Here is a 14702-nt window from a genome sequence, read left to right on the forward strand (position 1 = left end):
AAGAAAATTTTAGCCTAGTAAAAATTCAGGAACATTGAAGTAGAAATGTTGGTTGGAAGTAGTTTTATTCTCCTTTCTTATATCCCAGGGAAGCTACTACATGGTACTAAGAAGAATGATTTCTCTGGAGGAGCAACTGGAACTTCCTGTTATGAGGACACCAACTTCCTGTCATAAGCCAATTGACCTGAGTTGGCCTCATCTACTTCACCTGTGGGCCCTTCACTCCTTCTGATCCTGCATTCAATGTTCTTTCTTCAGATGTGAGGCTGGGCTAATAGCCAAGCTCTGCACCTGCCCAGCTAACAGTCTGCCTTGACTTTATTTGACTGTGTACCCCTTAAAGTTGGACTTCCCCTGAATGGGAATATATAATGTAGTGGAGTTATTGCATGGTGCTTCAGACATGGGGAGGGCATCTATATAGTTGAAGATGTGCGTTTACCAAAATACAGTCCACAAAGAAGTGGTAGTGGGGGAAACAGGAATCTTACATGCAGACTTTAGTCATTATTGGTAGATAATTAATCCTTGAAAAACAAGGTGTCTGAAGTGTTTTATATGTTCTTCACATTTAGTTGCCATCAACACAAGTCTTTCTGAAACACATCCAAACTTGCTTATTGATTTACATGTTCTTTTTAAAAAAATTATTGGGGCATAGTTGATTTACGATGTTGCATTACTTTCAAGTGTACAAAATGATTCAGTTATACATATATCTACTCTTTTTCAGATTCTTTTCTCATATAGGTTATTAGAGAATGCTGAATAGAGTTCCCTGTGGTATACGATAGGTCCTTATTGGATATCCAAAGCTTTTAGATAACGAAAACTAAGGATAAACTAGTCAACAAGCAAATGGCACACTGGAGTTGAGTATCTCCTCATGGTCTTTCTGTCACTGCACATTGGTGTGAAACCCATCCCACTCCCTTATACCCAGGACCAGAAATGAATGTTTCTGGGCCTGAAGGTTTCCATGACCCGGGGAAGGTTGGACCTTGCTAACCCCTGGAGGGAGAGTTGGCAATTGGGAAAGACAGGAGAAGAGTGGGTTTCAGAAAGAAGGGAGGGGTATAGAATGAGAGGCATTGTGTAGAAAGTCTTGCACAGCTGAAGCCGTGTCCAGTGCAGTTCTGTGAGCTGAGACGCCAGGCTGTTCTCGAGGCACCAGTGCGGTCAGATCACTGGGGCCCAGAGCCTGGCCTTCACTGTCCCGAGTTTTCTCTGTTTGGGATTTTATTACATGCAGAACACCCATCAAGGGAAACCAGTTCATTCTGTGGGGCTGTGCCCCTCCTCCCAAATAAAGCACTCACTAAGTCACCTTTGAGAGAAAGGGCCCAGAGCCCAGGATACCCAGAGATGGAGAGAGGGCAGGGACCACCACCAGCCTGGTGTCTACACTTTCTGGTCTACAGTCGTCATTAAAAGACTTCACCCCTTGTAGCTGATTTATGAAAATCGGTTTACCTTTTTCAGACAGTCTTCAGAGTACAGCCTCTTTGCGTTAATGGAACTCACACTCATCAGGCATCTCGTGCTTCCCATCTTTTTACTGGCTGTGCCATCTGTCACTGTAATACCTGTGTCGTCGAGTTCTGAACCATAATGCTTACACCTCATCAGCTTCCAAATGGTTCTGTGATCTGTCAGCAGTGATTGAGGCAGTGCAATGAGACATGACCAGGCATTTCCAAGTCATTCTTTAGGGAGGACCCAGAAGGAGAAAGCTGGAGCCTGGGGCATTTGAATCATTCTACCTTGAGTCATGCTTGTGAAGCCTTTAGAGTTCCTGGTGTGTGTGTTTGTATTTTTATTTTATATTTAATTTTTAAAATTTATTGGTTTTACTGCAGGGCATATGGGATTGAAATCCCCATCCATGTACTGAATCTGTGCCCACTTCATTGAAAGCGTGGAGTCTTAACCACTGGACTACCAGGGAAGCCCCGTGTGTGTGTGTGTTTTAATATCCAGAGGCAAAAGTTTATATGTCTGACCTTACTCTGTGTGCCAAGTCGCTTCAGTTGTGTCCAACTCTATGCAACCCTGTGAACTGTAGCCCACCAGGCTCCTCTGTTCATGGGATTTTCCCAAGTGAGAGTGCATGGAGTAGGCTTCCATGTCTTCCTCCAGAAGCTCTTACCAACCCAGGGATCTGTGTGTCCTGCAGTGACAGATAGGTTCTGGAGTGTGACAGCAGATAGAAATACACTGTGTAAAAGCCTAGTACATAAACCACACATCCAGTGGAGTGTCTATCTGGTGGACAAACAAGAGAAAGGATAGAATGTGTGATAGAGTCGGGGTAGAGGTGTTCTGTGTGTGTGTGTGTGTGTGTGTGTGTGTGTGTGTGTGTATTTCTGCATGATTGAGGGTGAGGGGCTTGGGAGGTAGTTTACTTTGAATGGCAGAAAGCTTCAGAGGTGTGGATATGGGGAAGGTCACCATCATTGATCATTTCGAATCTGCTGTCTTAGATATTAGGCCAATTATTGTGCATCCATTGTCTTATTTAACCCTTAAAAGCATTCATGAAATTAAGCAAGAGTAGGCTTAGTACCAGGATTCCTACTGTCCTTGTTTTGTTTGTTTACGGATGAAGACATAAACATTTTTTTTTTCAGACAAAGAGACTGCATCTTGCTCAAGGTCATGCCTGTGACCTTGGAGAACTGAAGCTATGACAGATTCTAGACTGTATGCTATTTCCATAACAAATGGAGGCTATGTGTACCAAGCTTTTTCAGCTAATCTCTTTGAACCCCATATTCCCCAGGACAATTTTGGGATGGCTCCAATTCTCAGAAGCTATTATCTCAATTTACCCAGCAAGCTCTTTCCTAGTCTTATTTCCTATCATTTGAAAAATATTCATTCTCTCTTTACCACTGCAGCAGTCTGCAATGTATCATTTCCTGCTGTAATGGAAGGTGGGTTAGGAATTACCTGTAATTTGTTTCTCCATCCAGGCACGTCAAAGTAAGTTACGATGAGAGTGGAGCGGCAACCTTGATCACCTACCATTTTATAGCTGATGTGATTGTTTTGATGAAGCCTGTAACATTTTTAACTCTGTGGTTGTGATGATCCAATTCTTGTCTCAGCAGAACAATATTGCAAGAATTGAGTCCATTCTGGTTGCAGAGAATGGCAGTATAGCTTGCTAGTGATGGGGTCAGAGAGAGAATTGCACAAAACCCGCTCTTGTCCCCCTTCCCCCAAGACAGATCACGTTGCAACCTTTGACCAACATTCTGCTGCCTCCATGAATTATGCAGTTTTCTTCTCGGCAGAGGGGAAAAGAGTTGCAAGCAAGTCATTTTCCGATCACCAGATATTTAAGATGACACTCTCTCCAGACTGTTATGTACAAAGAGAAGATATGGTGAGGACTTTTAGTGGAGCCGTCCTCCCCTTGAGGAGGTCCTGGAGCAATACACCACAGCTGTCTCCCCTTGGCCTCTTCCTTTGAAGGAAAAGGCATCTGAGTAGGCACAGAATAGCGTTAGCATCCTAGTCGTGGTCCTTGATATCTACTTTTATTTAAACAAATATTTCTAGAATGTTCAGTCTTTGTCATACTTTCGCTGGAGTCCATCAAGAAGACAAGATGAGGCCCCATGCCCAACAGCGTTTAGGGATGCTGGCCCTTAAGAACGTAAAGACCTGTTGGCACGTGGTGCAGTAATGGTACGGAAATAGGGGTGACGAGAATCTTAGTAGGGGAGACAATCAAGAAGGGATACTGTTTGAGTTGCTTCATCATCACTGAGTGATGGATTCTACCAGGCCAGATAAGGATAAGGAGGAGACAGCGTAAAAGCCACAGGGAACTCTGCTCAATATTCTGTAATAACCTCAATGGGAAAAAGAATACATACGTGTATTTGTATAACTGAATCACTTTGTTGTACACCGAGACTCACACAACATTGTGAATCAAGTATACCCCAATATAAAATGAAAATTGAAAAGCCAGCATGGAAATCAGTACAGAAGCATGTTACATGCTGGTGGCAGGGGTTTAGGCAGAGGGTGAGTGGGAGTGAGGCCTGGCCTGTTGAAGCTGGAGCAGCACCGTGAAGGGCTTGGAGAGCCTCAGTGAGGAGACGGAGAGGCGCTCACAGGTCACGGGCGCATGAAGAGCCTGGAAGGGAAAGTCAGAGAGGGACTCTGCCTGGAGGGTCCCCGTGGTGACTGGGGCATGGAAGCCCTCCTAAGGAAGGCAGCTGCTCCGGGCGTGGCTATTCTAGTGTTTGAGCACTGGATCGCCAGGCGTCTCAATTCTCTAGAAGAAGTCTAAAATCTCTAACCTGTGAGCTCTCATCGTACTTAAACGCTGGCAACTAGAAAAAATAAAAACCATTTTGGAAACACCTGGGGGTCATGAGGGCTTCCCTGACGGCTCAGTTAGTATAGAATCCGCCTGCAATGCAGGAGACCCTGGTTCAGTTTCTCAGTCGGGAAGATCCACTGGAGAAGCGATAGGCCACCCACTCCAGTATACTTGGGCTTCCCTGGCGGCTCAGCTGGTAAAGAATGAAAGCCAGCTTTAAGGTGAGGGTCTGTCTACAGGTCATGGCTCTACAGAGGAGACAGATGGGAACTCCCAGTATTTACGCTTAAGGAGCCAGTTCAGTCCTGGGGAAGGTGACCCTTGGAGGGAGGAGATGCGGTGGGACAGCTGGAGTCTGAGGGGTGACGAGGCTGCGCCCCTGCACTTTAGGGGATTGGTGTGGGGGGCCGGGGGAGTGGGGACGAGACCACAGAACTCCTGGGGACCCCTGCGTGTGGGGAGGGCGTGTGGCCCTCAGCGCCACCCAGGAGGCTGTTAGCTGCGCTGAGGGGCAGTAGCAGGAGCCACTGTCTCGTGCCTGCTGGGCAGCGATGTTGCTTTTTGCTGATTCTACATATGCTTTTCACCACGTATTTTATTCCTGTACCTTCTCTGTATTTCTAGAAGAAATTATTTGCAGTAAAAAGAATAGATTTCTTTTTCTTAAACCAAATAAATTACCCTTTTCCCTTCCCGTTCACACTCCAAGATGAACCGTGAGCATTAGCTGCTGGCTTTCAGACTCATTCCCTGTACAGCACTAAACATGTTGATGTGGTGGAAGCAATGAGCTGAAAGTATTTTAATCCTTGATGGATAGCAGGAGAGGAGGAATGTATGAGTCCAATTCTTTTCAAGTTTGAAGACAATGATTTTTGCCTTTCCTGCCTCTGCTTTTTTCTCTTGTGTTTCACATTTTGTGACAGTGAGTCAGACACACTATTATTCCGTTCAGCAGCCTTGGCGTCAGCAGCAGAGCTACATGGACTAAGAAAGGGATGCTTCTGTGTTACTTTCTTCCAGTCAATGTGGTCTTTTATCGTAGTGTGGATTTCAGGTGGTGTCTCCATTAGTACTTCCAGTGCTGTGGGAGGGTCTTCCTTTGCTTAAAGGATCACTGGAGTTAGAAGGGAGCCTGATTTTCTTTAGATGCCAAGTGTGACTCAGAGAGGTGAATGGATTAATTGAACACTGCTCGCTGCACTTATGGAAAAGCTGAATCTACATGAGAATGCCAAGTAACATGTGGAACTTACTGATGCAATCCCTCGCAAATGTTTTGTTTGAGAATGTTTTCCATCCGGATTCAGTGACAGAGCCTGGGCCCCGGGACCCTTTGTTGTGCTGCTGCAGTGCTTGCCGCTGGACTCACCACTTCTCCAGCAACAGAAACAAAGAATCTATACTGGACTGAAAAGTAACTGCGTGCATGTGCAGTTAGGACAGATTCTGGCCAAGAACATACAGAAGACCAAAAACCCAACTCCCACTTCTGAAGAGCCCAGAGCAAAAACTGGGCGTCAGAAGCAACAGCAGGGGATTGTGCATGCCCTCTGAACTCAGCACACCTGAGGGGTTGGCCGACCACCTAAGGCACCCCTGTGACCCAACCGATGAACACTGCCCTACCCTCACCCCCTATAAAGAACAGGCTCCCTGCCTCCCCACTTCAGGCAGCGAGCAAGCAAACCTGTGACTTGTTTCTGCTCCCCCCTGCTGCGGCAGGGACCCCAGTAAAGCCTTGCCCGAATTTCTTGTCTGGCCTCTAGCCAATGTCTGTTGACTGAGAAAGGCCAAGAACTCTGGTTGGTATCATTAGGACCCCTGCTCGTCCCCGCCATTGTCAAGAGTGGAGCTTATCATTCCTTTCCTATTGCTCTATACTCACGCTTTTGCCAGTAAACTGATAAATTCTCGTTAGATTGACAACGTCGCTTTATTCTAACAGAGGGGTGTAGGTAACTTGCAGCAGTAGGAGCAGTGAAGTCTCAGTCGGCTTCCCGCGACCCTGGGAACCGCCGGGCAGTGGAGGGGGCCGTCCCATTGCAGCTTCTGCGAAGCGCTCTACCAGGAACCCCCGGAACGAAGGAGTCTCTCCCGTCTGTGCCTGCGCTGCCGTCCCCGTTCCTCCGCAGGAAACAGGCCGTTATTCCGGGGCTGTGTGCTCAGGTGGGAGCAGCAGCTGCACCACCTGGGAAGACTGTGGGGTAGCGGACGGTTTGGGTGCTCTCACTGCTGGGCAGTTGGCAAGCAGACAGAGAACTAGAAACGGAGTCTGTTTCTTCCCTTTAACACGACTGTATGTTCCCTTAATGTTCTTTCCTTAAATTTTTTAATGGCGAAGGTAATTTTTTTTTTTTTTTTGGGCAGCAGGTAATACATGTACATGGCAAAAAACTCAAATAGCACAAATTATTCTTTAGTATTTCTTAAATCATGGCATGAGCCCCAGAAAGGAGGAATAAAAGGGAGATTTTACTTCCAGTTCTGATAAATCCCTGGCTAATTATGATACCTCTGTGTCTTGGTCTTTTCACCTGGAACTTGGAAATAGGCATCTTTGTTTAATAACTTTAGGGTGTGAGACCTTTCAAACTCATGTGTGAAAATGCTTTAAGGGCAAAGAGACAAAAGGGTTTCGTTACAGTTTCGTCTTGTCTTATTTGAGACCCCAGCCAGTATCTACTGTGTGCTGTGTCAGCTGCATGAGGATGAAGAACTCTAATTTATGAACTCAATTCTCAAAATAGTTATTCCAGGTAAGTACTATTTTTATTTCAACTTTACAGTGAGCAAATGGAGGCACAGAGAAGCTCAATAACTTGCTAAAGATCACATAGACAGTGATAAGTTATCAAAACAAAACTAGTCTCTCTTTCTCACTAACTCTTCTTCTCTACATATATATACGTTGTTCTTTAGCCACTAAGTCGTGTCCGACTCTTTTATGACCCCACAGACTGTAACCCGCCAGGCTTCTCTGTCCATGGGATTTTCCAGGCAAGAATACTGGAATGGGTCACCATTTCCTTCTTCAAGGGATCTTCTGGGCCCAGGGATCAAACCCACGTCAGGCGGATTCTTTACCACCAAGCCACCAGGGGAGCCCATATATATAGATCGATATTTATAAACATATCTATCTGTCTATTTGATGATTGAACCACCTGCCCTCTTACCCCACTGTTTTATGCTGAACGTTGTGTTTGTCATCAAGTGTTCTTTTAAAATACTTTCTAGTGAATTCGCAATATATGTCTGCAGAGGAGTTCCTTAACCAATTCCTACCTGCTTGACCTTTGTTTTTATTTTTATTTTTTGGTCATTATGCCTAAGGCAAATTTCCTGGTTCACAAATCTTTGTGGCCATCTCGGATTACTTCCTTGGCTGGGGATGGAGGGGGCATTTTCAAGGCTTTTGATATATGCCACCAACACCTCCTGGTGGGCTGCCATCTATGGGGTCGCACAGAGTCAGACACAACTCAAGTGACTTAGCAGCAACAGCAGCAGCCATAAAAAGGAACAACATTGTGCCATTTTCAGAGATGTGGATGGACCTTGAGACTTTTTACAGAGTGATATAAGACAGAAATAGAAAAAACAAACACTATATGTTAATGCATATAGATGCACTCTAGGAAAATGGTACAGATGGGCCTACTTGCCAGGCGGAAATAGAGTCACCAACATAGACTATGAACATGTGGGCATCAGAAGGGAAAAGGCGGGGGATGGATTGGGAGCTCAAGATTGGCAAAATTGCATCTTTAATAGCTTCCCAGTCAAGTATCTTGACAGTTTTCATTAAGCACTCCCTCCTTGTGGGCTGTTTAGTCTATTTCCCAATTTTTAGTACCAGTAAATCCTGCAGCCAGGTTATCTAGATTATGTATATGTACTCTCCCTCTTACTTGACGTCATCTGTGAGTCTTCAGAAAAAGATGGCATGCATGCAGGCTCAGTCGCTCACTTGTGTCCGACTCTTTGCGACATATGGGTTGTAACCCAGCAGACTCCTCTGCCCATGGGATTTTCCAGGAAAGAATACTGGAGTGGGTTGCCATTTCCTACTCTAGGATATCTTCCCAGCAGAGGGATCAAATCCACGCCTCTTGTTCTCAACCTTTGGCAGATGGATTCTTTACCACTGTGCCACCAGGGGGATGCCAGAAAAAGACCGAGTTCAGTTCAGTTGCTCAGTCGTGTCTGATGCTTTGTGACCCCATGGACTGCAGCACACCAGGCTTCCTTGTCCATTGCCAACATTCAGAGCTTGCTCAAACTCATGTCCATTGAGCCGGTGATGCCATCCAACCATTTCATCCTCTGTCGTCCCCTTCTCCTCCTGCCTTCAACCTTTTCCAGCATCAGAAGGAGGTTCAGTTCAGTTCAGTTCAGTTTAGTTGCTCACTCAGTTGTGTCCGATTCTTTGCGACCCCATGAATCACAGCATGCCAGGCCTCCCTGTCCATCACCAACTCCTGGAGTCCACTCAGACTCACGTCCATCAAGTCAGTGATGCCATCCAGCCATCTCATCCTCTGTCGTCCCCTTCTCCTCCTGCCCCCAATCCCTCCCAGCATCTGAGTCTTTTCCAATGAGTCAACTCTTCGCATGAGGTGGCCAAAGTACTGGAGTCTCAGCTTTAGCATCATTCCTTCCAAAGAAATCCCAGGGCTGACCTCCTTCAAAATGGCCTGGTTGGATCTCCTTGCAGTCCCAGGGACTCTCAAGAGTCTTTGCCAACACCACAGTTCAAAAGCATCAATTCTTCAGCGCTCAGCCCTCTTCATAGTCCAACTCTCACATCCATACATGACTACTGGAAAAACTATAGCCTTGCCTAAACGGACCTTAATCAGGAGGTTAAGTAATCTTAAAAAGCTTGAATATATTTATGGGTTTTAATAAAAACTGCAAAGTACTTTCCAGAATGATTGGATAACTAAGATTGTGTCAATAAACTTTACATAGAAATTTTAGATGCAATGATTTCTTAAAAAATTTTTAAGTTGCCCAATCCAGCTCTAGCTTCTGTTTTAGGAGCCAAGGCTGTCAGCCTCATAGAAGGTTTGCTTGTAAACATCCTTGGTCAGGTGACTGTCACTGTTGTCCAGTTTGGGAGATGATGCTATGAGATGAATGATTGTTAACAAATTCGATTCCCAAACTGATCAGTCTCTTAGCTGACCTGAGAATGTTTTGGCTTAGACTTTTACTGTCAAGGACTCCTGATTTGTAAGCGTTGAAGGCAGACCTGCTCAATTTATACACTTCTTTGTCCACTGATTTTATTTTCTTCAGTTCAGTTCAGTTGCTCAGTCGTGTCTGACTCTTTGCAACCCCAAGAACTGCAGCACACCAGGCGCCAACTTCTTCACTCCCCTCTTTCACTTTCATCAAGAGGCTTAGTTCTTCTTCACTTTCTGGCATAACTGTGATGTCATCTGCGTATCAGAGTTTCTTGATATTTCTCCTGGCAATCTTGATTCCAGCTTTGGCTTCATCCAGCCTGGCATTTCACATGATGTACTCTGCATATAAGTTAAAGAAACAGGGTGACAATATTCAGCCTTGACTTACTCCTTTCCTGTTTTGGAACCAGTCTGTTGTTCCATGTCCAGTTCTAACTGTTGCTTCTTGACCTGCACACAGATTTCTCAGGAGGCAGGTAAGGAGGTCTGGTATTCCCATCTCTTTTGTAATTTCCCACAGTTTGTTGTGATCCACACAGTCAAAGGCTTTTGTGTAGTCAATAATGCAGAAGGAGATGTTTTTCTGGAACTCTCTTGATTTTCCAAAGACCCAACGGATGTTGACCATTTGATCTCTGGTTCCTCTGCCTTTTCTAAATCCAGCTTGAACATCTGGAAGTTCAAGTTCATGTTTTGTTGAAGCCTAACTTGGAGAATTTTGTACATTACTATGCTAGTGTGTGAGATGAATGCAGCTGTGCAGTAGTTTGAGCATTCTTTGGCATTGCCTTTCTTTGGGATTGGAATGAAAACTGACCTTTTCCAGTCCTGTGGCCACTGCTGAGTTTTCAAATTTGCTGGCATATTGAGTGCAGCACTTTCACAGCATCAAGTTTTAGGATTTGATATACTTCAACTGGAATTCTACCACCTCCTCTTGCTTTGTTTGTAGTGATGCTTCCTAAAGCCCACATGACTTTACATTCCAGTATGTCTAGCTCTAGGTGAGTGATCACACCATCTTGATTATCTGGGTCATGAAGATCTTTTTTGTATGGTTCTGTGTATTCTTACCACCTCTTCTTAATATCTTCTGCTTCTGTTAGGTCCATAACATTTCCGTCCTTTATTGAGTCCATCTTTGCATGAAATGTTCCCTTCAGTTCAGTTCAGTGGCTCAGTCGCGTCCAACTATTTGCGACCCCATGAATCACAGCACACCAGGCCTCCCTGTCCATCACCAACTCCCAGAGTTTATTCAAACTCATGTCCATCGATTCGGTGAGGCCATCCAGCGATCTCATCCTCAGTCGTCCCCTTCTCCTCCTGCCCCCAATCCCTCCCAGCATCAGGATCTTTTACAATGAGCCAACTCTTTGCATGAGGTGGCCAAAGTATTGGAGTTTCAGCCTCAGCATCAGTCTTTCCAATGAACACCCAGGACTGGTCTCCTTTAGGATGGACTGGTTGTATCTCCTTGCAGTCCAAGGGACTCTCAAGAGTCTTATCAAGCACCATAGTTCAAAAGCATCAATTCTTTGGTGCTCATCTTTCTTCATAGTCCAACTCTCACATCCATACATGACTGCTGGAAAAGCCATAGCCTTGACTAGATGGACCTTTGTTGGCAAAGTAATGTCTCTGCTTTTTAATATGCTATCTAGGTTGGTCATAACTTTTCTTCCAAGGAGTAAGCGTCTTTTAATTTCATGGCTGCAGTCACCATCTGCAGTGATTTTGGAGCCCCCCAAAATGAAGTCTGACACTGTTTCTACTGTTTCCCCATCTGTTTCCCATGAAGTGATGGGACCTAATGCCATGATCTTCGTTTTCTGAATGTTGAGCTTTAAGCCAACTTTTTCACTCTCCTCTTTCACTTTCATCAAGAGGCTTTTTAGTTCCTCTTCACTTTCTGCCATAAGGGTGGTGTCATCTGCATATCTGAGGTTATTGATATTTCTCCCAGCAATCTTGATTCTAGTTTGTGTTTCTTCCAGTCCAGCGTTTCTCATGATGTACTCTGCATATAAGTTAAATAAGCAGGGTGACAATATACAGCCTTGACATACTCCTTTTCCTATTTGGAACCAGTCTGTTGTTCTATGTCCATATATGGAAGCTACATATAGGTTTCTCAAGAGGCAGGTCAGGTGGTCTCCCTTGGTATCTCTAATTTCTTGAAGAGATCTCTAGTCTTTCCCATTCTATTGTTTTTTCTTGGGCTCCAAAGTCACTGTAGATTGTGACTGCAGCCATAAAATTAAAAGTTGCTTGTGGCTTGGAAGAGAAGCTATGACAAACTTAACCAGTATGTTAAAAAGCAGAGACATCACTTTGCTGACAAAGATTTATATTGTCAAAGCTGTGGCATTTCTAATACTCATGTACTACTGTGAGGGTTGGATCACAAAGAAGGTTGAGCACCAAAGAACTGATTTTTTTATTTTTATTTTTATTTTTACTTTATTTTACTTTACAATACTGTATTGGTTTTGCCACACATTGACATGAATCCACCACGGGTGTACATGTGTTCCCAAACATGAACCCCCCTCCCACCTCCCTCCCCATAACATCTCTCTGGGTCATCCCCATGCATCAGCCCCGAGCATGCTGTATCCTGCATCAGACATAGACTGGCGATTCGATTCTTACATGATAGTATACATGATAGAATGCCATTCTCCCAAATCATCCCACCCTCTCCCTCTCCCTCTGAGTCCAAAAGTCCGCTGTACACATCTGTGTCTTTTTGGCTGTCTTGCATACAGGGTCATCATTGCCATCTTTCTAAATTCCATATATATGTGTTAGTATACTGTATTGGTGTTTTTCTTTCTGGCTTACTTCACTCTGTATAATTGGCTCCAGTTTCATCCATCTCATCAGAACTGATTCAAATGTATTCTTTTTAACTGAGTAATACTCCATTGTGCATATGTACCACAGCTTTCTTATCCATTCATCTGCTGATGGACATCTAGGTTGTTTCCATGTCCTGGCTATTATAAACAGTGCTGCGATGAACATTGGGGTACATGTGTCTCTTTCAATTCTGGTTTCCTCGGTGTGTATGCCCAGCAGTGGGATTGCTGGGTCATAAGGCAGTTCTATTTGCAATTTTTTAAGGAATCTCCACACTGTTCTCCATAGTAGCTGTACTAGTTTGCATTCCCACCAACAGTGTAGGAGGGTTCCCTTTTCTCCACACCCTCTCCAGCATTTATTGCTTGCAGATTTTTGGATCGCAGCCATTCTGACTGATGTGAAGTGGTACCTCATCATGGTTTTGATTTGCATTTCTCTAATAATGAGAGATGTTGAGCATTTTTTCATGTTTTTGTTAGCCATCCGTATGTCTTCTTTGGAGAAATGTCTATTTAGTTCTTTGGCCCATTTTTTGATTGGGTCATTTATTTTTCTGGAATTGAGCTGCATAAGTTGCTTGTATATTTTTGAGATTAGTTGTTTGTCAGTTGCTTCATTTGCTATTATTGTCTCCCATTCAGAAGGCTGTCTTTTCACCTTGCTTATATTTTCCTTTGTTGTGCAGAAGCTTTTAATTTTAATTAGATCCCATTTGTTTATTTTTGCTTTTATTTCCAATATTCTGGGAGGTGGATCATAGAGGATCCTGCTGTGATTTATGTCAGAGAGTGTTTTGCCTATATTCTCCTCTAGGAGTTTTATAGTTTCTGGTCTTAGATTTAGATCTTTAATCCATTTTGAGGTTATTTTTGTGAATGGTGTTAGAAAGTGATCTAGTTTCATTCTTTTACAAGTGGTTGACCAGTTTTCCCAGCACCACTTGTTAAAGAGATTGTCCTTAATCCATTGTATATTCTTGCCTCCTTTGTTGAAGATAAGGTGTCCATAGGTGTGTGGATTTATCTCTGGGCTTTCTATTTTGTTCCATTGATCTATATTTCTGTCTTTGTGCCAGTACCATACTGTCTTGATGACTGTGGCTTTGTAGTAGAGCCTGAAGTCAGGCAAGTTGATTCCTCCAGTTCCATTCTTCTTTCTCAAGATTGCTTTGGCTATTCGAGGTTTTTTTTTTTTTTTTTTTTTGTATTTCCATACAAATCTTGAAATTATTTGTTCTAGCCCTGTGAAAAATATCGCTGGTAGCTTGATAGGGATTGCATTGAATTTGTAAATTGCTTTGGGTAGTATACTCATTTTCATTATATTGATTCTTCTGATCCATGAACATGGTATATTTCTCTATCTGTTAGTGTCCTCTTTGATTTCTTTCATCAGTGTTTTATAGTTTTCTATATATAGGTCTTTAGTTTCTTTAGGTAGATATATTCCCAAGTATTTTATTCTTTTCGTTGCAATGGTGAATGGAATTGTTTCCTTAATTTCTTTTTCTGCTTTCTCATTATTAGTGTATAGGAACGCAAGGGATTTCTGTGTGTTGATTTTATATCCTGCAACTTTACTATATTCATTGATTAGCTCTAGTAATTTTCTGGTGGAGTCTTTAGGGTTTTCTATGTAGAGGATCATGTCATCTGCAAACAGTGAGTGTCTTACTTCTTCTTTTCCAATTTGGATTCCTTTTATTTCTTTTTCTGCTCTGATTGCTGTGGCCAAAACTTCCAGAACTATGTTGAACAGTAGCGGTGAAAGTGGACACCCTTGTATTGTTCCTGACTTTTGGGGAAATGCTTTCAATTTTTCACCATTGAGGATAATGTTTGCTGTGGGTTTGTCATAAATAGCTTTTATTATGTTGAGGTATGTTCCTTCTATTCCTGCTTTCTGTAGAGTTTTTATCATAAATGGATGTTGAATTTTGTCAAAGGCCTTCTCTGCATCTATTGAGATAATCATATGGCTTTTATTTTTCAATTTGTTAATGTGGTGAGTTACATTGATTGATTTGTGGATATTGAAGAATCCTTGCATCCCTGGGATAAAGCCCACTTGGTCATGGTGTATGATCTTTTTAATGTGTTGTTGGATTCTGATTGCTAGAATTTCATTGAGGATTTTTGCATCTATGTTCATCAGTGATATTGGCCTGTAGCTTTCTTTTTTTGTAGTATCTTTGTCAGGTTTTGGTATTAGGGTGATGGTGGCCTCATAGAATGAGTTTGGAAGTTTACCTCCCTCTGCAATTTTCTGAAAGAGAGAACTGATTTTTTTAA

Source organism: Capricornis sumatraensis, chromosome 4 (assembly GCF_032405125.1).
Source record: "Capricornis sumatraensis isolate serow.1 chromosome 4, serow.2, whole genome shotgun sequence".
Classification (NCBI taxonomy): Eukaryota; Metazoa; Chordata; class Mammalia; order Artiodactyla; family Bovidae; genus Capricornis; species Capricornis sumatraensis.